The sequence below is a fragment of the Bos mutus genome, unplaced genomic scaffold, assembly GCF_027580195.1.
Source record: "Bos mutus isolate GX-2022 unplaced genomic scaffold, NWIPB_WYAK_1.1 CTG163, whole genome shotgun sequence".
Classification (NCBI taxonomy): Eukaryota; Metazoa; Chordata; class Mammalia; order Artiodactyla; family Bovidae; genus Bos; species Bos mutus.
This window is the reverse complement of record NW_027219084.1, coordinates 198,823-207,918: the sequence shown is the minus strand read 5'-3', so window position 1 is coordinate 207,918 and position 9,096 is coordinate 198,823. Positions and strand designations below refer to the sequence as shown.

Here is a 9,096-nt window from a genome sequence, read left to right as displayed (position 1 = left end):
ATCATCACCTCACACCCTACATTTGCCGAGAGACACACAGAGTACCGAGGAGACCATGGTCCCTGCCACCTGGCTTCACCTCGGCAGTCACGGACACTCAGTGGATGGGCGGACAGATGACCAGCCCCGCAGGACAGGGCTGAGAATAGCCTCCACAATGTCCAGCTCCTCAATGCACCCTCCGGCAGGCCCTAGGCAGCTTCTGGTTCAGGTCAGTGACGTCACAGGACGTGACTGATACGCAGCCTCCACAACGCCCAACTCCACACACTCACGGTCCGTCAGCTCCGAGGCAGCTTCCGGTTCAACCCAATGACATCACCAACAAACCTGTCGGCCCAGATGAAGTCACCTGCGATGGTGTTGGTACAGCCAGCAGCCAACCCCAGGCACTGGCCCTGCACCAAGGGGAAAAGGTACAGGAGCCCCCACTAGGTCAACTTCTCCAGGGACCAGGCTGGGTAGACCCCCACAAACTCCAGGTTCTCTGAGGTTGATGTCGGCCAAGAACAGCCTGCCTGGGACAAGAGAGGGGCTGTTGTTCATGCTGCCTGCTGTGGGGTCAGCACCCATGTGTGCAGTCACTAACCAATGAGTTATGTGGCCAAACAAACTATGTGGTCACCAACTCACATGGTCACCCACCCACGGGGTCACTACCCCATGCAGTGATCCCTCCACGTGGCCACCAACCCACATGATCACCCACCCATGGGGTCACTAACCTGCGAGGTCATGAAGTCCACCTGTCACCATCACTCACCCAGACGGTCACTCAGTCACCGGGTCAGCAACTCACATGGTAACCCACCCTGCAGTCAGCAACACAAACCAGTCACCCACCCACAGGGTCACCCAGCCCCACGGTCACCAACCCACACAGCTTCCAGCCCATGCGACCCCTAACCCATGGGGTCACCTGGCCACGCATTCTCCCAACTGTGCTGTGCCATCTCCCAACCAGACTGGGCTTCATAGTGTTCAGAGACTCAGATGTCCAACAGAGACCAAAGTTCAGACATCAGGGGCTCACAGAGGTGTTGACTCATGAATTTCTCCTGTTACAGAGGGCAAAGATGACCCCAAGGATATCCACGTCCTGGCCCCATGTTGTGGATACAATAATGTCTGAACAGATATTCACCTCCTGTCTACATCCTGACACACTGTGGTGGAGACAGTAATGTCCCCAAGGATGTTCACACCCTGCTCCTCATGTGGTGAATAGAATAACGTCCCCTAATATGTCCTGTTCCATTTCTCCACTTGAACCCAAAGCCAGCCCCATGAGCTAGGACATGCATGTGACCAGGTGTCCTGGTGTGAAGGCAGCACTCACCTGGGTGGCTGAAGCTATTCATGAGCTCCAGGTAGTGGACGAGGTCTTGGGCCTTCACCTGGTTCCCCCACCAGTAGGGGATACTGGGACACAGTTCCACATGCTGACTCATGGATGCCTCATCCTTGTAAAATAGGATGACCTGCTGGCAAAGGAACCACAGCTGGTGCAGAGTCAGCACCTTGGGTGGGCTGAGAATCATCCGGGTGCCCATGAGACATGTGCACAGGGGTTTTTGGGGTGCCTCGTGACACAATGTGTCAGTTATTGGGGGAGTCCGAGAAACTACACTGATGTGTGGATTATCAGGGTGTCTATGAGCAGTGATGGGCTGGTTATTGGGTTCTCTGTAAGTAGAGACAGTCATGCATGGATTATTGGCATATCTGAGTAGAGACACTAGTGGGTAGATTGCTGGGGTGTCTGAGTGGAGACGGTGATGGGTAGATTACTTGGTGTCTTGAGCAGTGATTGGTAGAGTTTTGGGGTGTTTGAGTGGAGACAGTGGTGGGTAGATTACTTGGTGTCTTGAGCAGTGATGGGTAGATTATTGGGGTGCCTGAGTGGAAAGAGAAGTGGGTGGATTATTCAGGTTTCTGATAGGAAATGGCAGGTGGATTACTGGGGCATCTTGAGGCATGATTGATGCATTTTGGGGGTGTCTGAATAGAGACCAGGCAGGGTGGATTATTGGGGGTGCCCGTGAACAGTGATGGGCTGGTTATTGGGGTATTTGAGTGGAGACAGTGGTAGGTGGATTACTGGGGTTCTGTGAGTGGCGTCACCTGGTGCCTGAATCAGCCTCAGGCAGCTAGAGGATAGTCTGATTACAGTGAGGCCTCTGCCAAAAACCTGAGGACCCTGTGGCCCCTGCTTACCCCATGGGGACACAGCATGTCCCCAAAGATGTTCTTGATGCAGCCTATCAGGTACTCGTGCAGGTCCTCTGTCATGCCCTCGAAGTCCCTGCACACCAGGATAACCACCTCCTGGGAGTGGTTCTCCAGCCACTTCGAGGTCTCCATGAAGGCATTCTTGGTGGCGGTGAAGGAGAAGGGCCTTGTAGTGAGAGACAGAGGGGTGTGGGTGGGGACTTTCCCCAGCACAGCCACTCTACAGATGGGTTGGGGGCAGGGTCCTGACACACAGAGACATAAAGCATGGTACCTGTTCCCAATGGACCCAGCCTCTCCTGAATGGCAGTGGGGAACCATGGCATTGCTCTGGTGTGCTGGTCTGTGTGTGTATGTGTGTGTGTGTGTACACACTTCAGTAGGTAAGGTGCACACACAGGTGTGCATGTGTTCAAGGTCTATGTGTGCATGGATATGCATGTGTATGTGAATGCACAGCAGCAGAGTTCAGTGCTTATCATATTGTTTGAAGTCTGTACTCCAGGGAGCATGTGATACCAGAAGGGTACATGCACACTGAGGCCCAGGACAGAACCTCCAGACCCCAAGGTTCATTAGGTTCTGTGGTAGGGGCACCGGGGCCCGAGGCCAGAGTGAAACATTAAGTGACTTGGCCAGCAGCCAAGAGAATGGACTGGACACCCCAAAACTGGACACAGGAAAGACATGTCAGGGACCTGGTATAGCCAAATTCTGGGAGACACCCCAGAGGCCAGGGCTACAGGTGTGAGTTCAGAAATGCACGTTGGTCAGAAATTCTGAGTGACTGATGCCAGAGGTCAGCCCTTTCCTGACTAGAGTGGACATGTGTCTGTCCCCTTAGAGGTCAGTGTCTTCTAATGGGAGTAGACCTGTGTTGATCCCCTTAAAGGTCAGCCTCTCCTGCCTGGAGTGACTGTGTGTCTGTCTGAGTGGATGTGTGCCCATCCTCTTAGAAGTTAGCATCTTCTAACTGGAGTGGACCTGTGTTGTCCCCATAGAGATCAGCCTTTCCTGCCTGGAGTTGACCATATGTCTATCTGAATGGACATATGCTCATTCCCTCAGAGGTCCTACCCCTCCTACCTGGGCCAGATGTTCATGTCCCTGGCTGGAGGACCCCCAATCCTGTACGTGCCTCCTACCCCCACCCCAACCTCCATGAAGACTATCATGTACACCATGTGGCCAGAGTGCAGGTTCTTCTCAGTGCCCTCCTCCATGTGCTCCATCTGCAAGTCCTCACACCAGCATCCAGCTGCTTCATGATGCTCAGCACCTGCACACAGTTGGTCAACCTGTGCTGGGCACAGAGGGCAGCTCCCCCACTCAGGGGCTGGACATGCACTGAGGTTGCCCAAATGAGGGCCACATCATCCACTGTGAAATTAACAGTGTTGGTCCTGTCCAGGTTGAGGCCCTGCTTCTGGAAACAGGGTCTCCAGGGTCATATGGAGCACAGAGCCCGGGTCCAGACTGTGGTCTTGGTTGGGGGGTGTTCCTGCAGAGTCCAGCCTCACCCTTCTCTCAGGCAGTCCCTTGTTGGAAGCTCCCTATAGGTTCAACAGTCCAAAATCCACGATACCCAAACTGGACCCTTGGACATGAGGACACACAAGACCTACAGAAGTCTGTGCCTGCCCACACTGCCCGCCACCCCCCCACACACACACACACCAACAAACAGCATTAGGAAAGGCAAGAAGGAATCAAGGGGAGAGAACAAAAAGAAGAAACATCTGTCCACCACACAAACAAGACAGGAAAATCAAAATAAATAAATAAATAAATAATAATAATAACTTTAACATAAATTGAAAAGTGAAAGTTGTTCAGTTGTTTCCAACTCTTTTCAATCTGATGGACTGTGACCCACCAGACTCATCTGTCAATGGAATTATCCAGGCACGATTACTGGAGTGGATTGCCTTTCCTTTCTCCAGATCTTCCCAACCCAGTATTGAACCCACATCACCCTCATTGTAAGCATAGTATTTACCAACTGAGCCACCAGGGAATCCCTAATATAAATTCATAGCAGAAAATGTACTGTGTCCTTTACAAGGAGTCATAATGGAAAAAGAAAAAATATATATATAAAGATAAAAAATGGGAAAGAAAATAATAGATTCTCTCTATCCAAAATAAAAGAAAAAGCAAAAACTAATATTAACATAACCTAGTAGCAGAAAATGGTACTGTGTTGTCTACACAGAATCATAATGGAAAAATAAAATATGTATAAGGATAAAAAATGGGAAAGGATGTCACAGCCCTCCTGCCCCTACCGCTTCAATCCAATTTAAAAGAAAAAGCAAAGACGTGTATGAATATTGTCAGCTACACACAGGCACTTGCCATCCACCTCTACAAGGAGTAAATGAAATGCTGCTGCAGCCACTGATCTTCAACACCCCCTAAAAGACAACCACCTGTGCCCCCAACCCTGCACACACCCAGGTCTCTTTGGCAGCCATACTACTTGAGACCATGGCACTGAGGTCCCCCAGGATGCAGGGACCCTGCCCTGGAGGGACACAGAATGGAGGGACCCAGCACAAAGGGACCCTTAGAGCAGAGAGACCTCAGTCCTGCAGGACTCCTGGGCTCTGGTGGACCCCCTCCTGGTAGTTCTCTCCTCTGGGTGTGAGCTCTTAAGGCCAAGCTGCAGGCACCTTATAAGTAGGAATATGGTTTGTCCACATTCCAGCCCTAGCTCTCTGCCAATCAGATCCCCTGAGGAGGATTCCACCAACCAGGAATGTCCCAGGAGGAAGCAGTTACACAATGCAAGAGCTGTGCTTGACAACCTCTTGTCCTCTTGAAAGGATCAGCCTGGGAGCAGAAAAACCAGGAATACGAGAGCCCCTCAAGTGCAAGTAGAGGAAGGCAGGGCTATCTGTCCCCTCCAGGTGGGCCTCTGCTCCTGTGGGCACCTGGGCCCAGGTGGGTTTTCTACCCCATCCTGCATCCACCCCCTGGCTAATGTGTGTGCCAGTGACAGGACCACTGTCAATTGGCTTTCCCCTCCCCACAGACAGGGCCCCTGCCATTGACTCTTCTCAATCCTCCACAATGACTGCCTCCCACCCTGGCTTCTCTGCACCCCATAAAACCCCCATCCACCCTGGAGAAGCACTACAGGGGAGGGGTGTGAGTACATGCGTGAGTTCTTCAGCTGCTTCAGTTGTCTCGACTCTCTGTGACCCTGCCAGGCTCTTCTGTCCATGGAATTTCCCAGGTGAGAATACTACAGTGGGGTGCCATTTTCTCCTCCATGGGATCTTCCCAGTCCAGGGATCAAACCTGGGTCCCCTGCATTGCGGGCTGATTCTTTACCATCTGAGCCACCAAGAAAGTCTCCCTGAAGGGGGTTCCGGGGTACAAATGCAAACCCATCACAGAGGACATGGGAACTCAGCCATTGCTTATCTGGGACCAGGAAGGAGCTCTGGTGTCAGCACAGCTGCACAAAGGGCAGGGACCCAGGCTCCCCCTGCCCCTCCCAGCTCCCCCACCCTCTGTGACTTAAGAAGATAATGCTGATAGTCCATGGGTCACCATTCTGGCTTCAAGCTGGTTCCACAGTAAAGTTGTGTCCTTTCCTACATTTCTGGGACACTCTCTGGATTGGGAAGATTTCCTGGAGGAGGGTATGGCAACACACCCCAGTATTCTTGCCTGCAGAATCCCATGGACAGAGAAGCCTGGCGGACTACATTCCCTGGGGTTGCAATGAGTCAGACATGACTGAGTGACTAAACAACAATTCTGCTTTACAGGAGATTTGCTCTCAATCCTGTTTCCCTATCAGGGATAAGGGCACTGCCCTTTGTGGGTGGCACTACTGGCTGGAGCTGGGTCCAGGGCCCAGGCATACCCACAGACCCTCACCTGGGTGGTGGACCACTTGACCATCATAGGCAGGGTGACACATGGCAGCACTTTGCCCAGAAGCTACAGCAGCCTCGACTCCTTGTGAGAGATGGGTGACTTCTTGTTCAGGCAGTATGTCATTGTGCTGTGGATCCCTGCAGGCAAACCAGGCAGTGGACACGTCACCTCCTGAGCCTGTCCTCTGTGCCCCCAAGCCGCCCTAAGGATGCACTATGTAGCTATAGCTATAGCGCCATGGGGCATGGGGGAATCCCGAAAGTCATATCCACCTAGTCCTGGGAACTGAATCTTGTCTCAAAATGGGCTCTCTGCAAATGTGATAAAGTGAAAGTCAATTTTTTAAGGAACTCCATTTTTGGACAGGAAAGGCTTAAGATGGCTTTTGATTTTATGGTTTGTTGTTTACCAGGTGGTGCTCATGGCAAAGAGACCGCTTGCCAAAGCAGGAGCATAAAAGATGCAGGGGTGATCCCTGATTTTGGAAGATGCCCTGGGAAGTGAATGACAACCCACTCCATTATTCTTGCCTGGAGAGTCCCATGGACCGAGGAACCTGGTGGGTATAGTCCATAGGGTTGCAAAGACACTACTGAGCACAGAAAGACCCTCTCTAGTTACAAGTATTTTGATGTTATTCATAGTATTTTCAGGTTTTTTGTGATGCCTGTGTTGTGGTCATTTATTTCTGATCATTTATGTGTGGTTTCATTTATTCTTTTTCCTTTTAAATCTGTGTGATCTGTTTCAGAGACACTGTTGAGAGGTTCACACTTTAGCAGTCACCTGGGGACAAACCGAAAATCCTTCCCTTCTATCTCTGAACATAGGTTTGGACTAGCTTTGTTTTCTTTCTCTCTCTCTCTTTTTTTTTCTTATTTATTCTCAAGGTCAAGGGAAGGGAAGACGAATTTACAAGTTCATAATATAATTTGATGTGATGATTTTATGGAAGAGTGGATGGATGGATGAGTGGATGGTGGGTGGATGGATGGATTGATCAGTGGATGGGTGGATGATGGATTGGTCAGTGGATGGATGGATGGATGATGGATGGCTGGATTTATGGGTGGATGGGTGGGTGGATGGGTGGATGGATAGGTGAGTCAGTGGATGGACAGATAGATGATTAGATGGGTGGGTGTGTGGGTGGACGGATGGATGGGTGGTCAGCAGCATATGGTTCATGCATACAGCGGTGTATGACTCACCATGAAAAGGAGTGAAGTTTTGACACAAGCTATATCATGGATGGACCTTGAACACATGATGGTCAGTGAGAGAAGCAGACAGAGAAGGACACATTTTACGTGTCCATTTATAAGAGACGTCCAGAACAGGAAATTTTACAACGACAGAAGCAGATGAGTGGTGCCTGGGCTTGGGGGAGAGGCATCATGAGTTATTATGTAAGCGGTACAGAAAGATAGCAGCCAAGGACCCCTGTGTGGATGGAGGAGGCCTTAAAACTCAGAAGCCTCCACCTTGTGGGGTCCCCACAGCCTTCCCCATGGGGAAGCACCCAGAAAGGCTAAAAGAATGGGTTCGTGGTTCCCTGTCTGCTCCACACCCTCAAGGGAAGGGCCCTGTGGGGACCCCTCTTCCCAGGGAGTGGGGTGGCCAGCATAGAACCCCACAGCTGTCCAGAGTGTGAGAAAGAATCTAAAGCTGCCTTCCATAGAAAATAGCACTTCCTGTTTGTCCAACTGTCCATGTGTGCTGCCATTGGGCAGTGCCCAGGGTCACAGAACCAGGGCAGAGCCCAGTGTCCACATGGCCAGAAGAGTGCTGGTGGAGAATGGGGTGCATTTGCACCTTGAGGAGGTGAGCAGGGTTTGTCTGGTAGGAATCCTCCTCTTCCAGACCACCATGTCTGGTGGCCACCCCTCTGATGGCCTGAGCACAGTGGTGTCACCCTGGAAGTGCCTGGCTGGCTGATCACCACAGGGCATTCCCAAGTCAAGATGCCTGCCCATGGCTGAGCTTTGCAACACTTTTTTCAACCAATCTGGCTGGAGTCAGAGCTTCTTCATTTTAATTAGATAGTTCTGGTACCACTTATTGAGTTGTTTGGGGCTTTAAACTTTGGGCCCTCCAGGCTCAAGTGGAGAAGGTGCTGTACAAGCTCTGCTGGTAAACATGGGTGGAAAGGTGAGGGATCCCCAGGAGTAGGACAGAGTGGCTGAGAAAACACAACTCTGTCCCCCCGCTCCCTGCACCACCACCACCAGGATGGTTAGCATGTGTCCTGAAGGCAGGCTCTCAGGAGTTCACTTAACTTCCAGGTTGAATGGGATAAAGTGGACAGAGAAGGGAAAGTGCTGGTGTGTGTGTGTATGTGTGTGTAGTATGTGTAGATGAGTTTGGGGTGTGTGTGTACCCGTGTATGTGTTCAGTGTGCATGTATGTGTGTGTGTTCAGTGTGCCTGTGTATGCCTACATGTGTGCATGTTTGGAACTGAGGCTTCCCACACTTGGACCCATCTGACAGCCACATCCCCGCTGAGCCAAACCTGTGGGGCCTCACCTGGGATGCAGAGGTGGTGCAGGGGCAAGTCCCAGAGGCGAAAGCCCAGCACTGACATCCAGTCCGCATTCACCTTGGAGTCACAGGAAGGAGATGGGTGAGTTCACCTGTCAGCCCATTGGAGGCTGGGAGATCTGAGGGAGGTTCAAGCTGGTTTTAGAAAAGGCAGAGGAACCAGAGATCAAATTGCCAACATCCACTGGATCATGGAAAAAGCAACAGAGTTCCAGAAAAACATCTATTTCTGCTTTATTGACTATGCCAAAGCCTTTGACTGTGTGAATGACAATAAACTGTGGAAAATTCTGAAAGACATGGGAATACCAGACCACCTGATCTGCCTCTTGAGAAATTTGTATGCAGGTCAGGAAGCAACAGTTAGAACTGGACATGGGACAACAGACTAGTTCCAAATAGGAAAAGGAGTATGTCAAGGCTGTATA

The 9,096-nt window shown here is 51.1% G+C and overlaps 1 pseudogene; it reads right to left on the bottom strand.

Annotated features, from left to right (window-relative positions):
- Positions 1 to 281: 281 nt before the first annotated feature.
- Positions 282 to 8,772, bottom strand: LOC138986791 (PI-PLC X domain-containing protein 1-like; annotated as a pseudogene).
- Between the last annotated feature and the right edge of the window lie 324 nt (positions 8,773 to 9,096).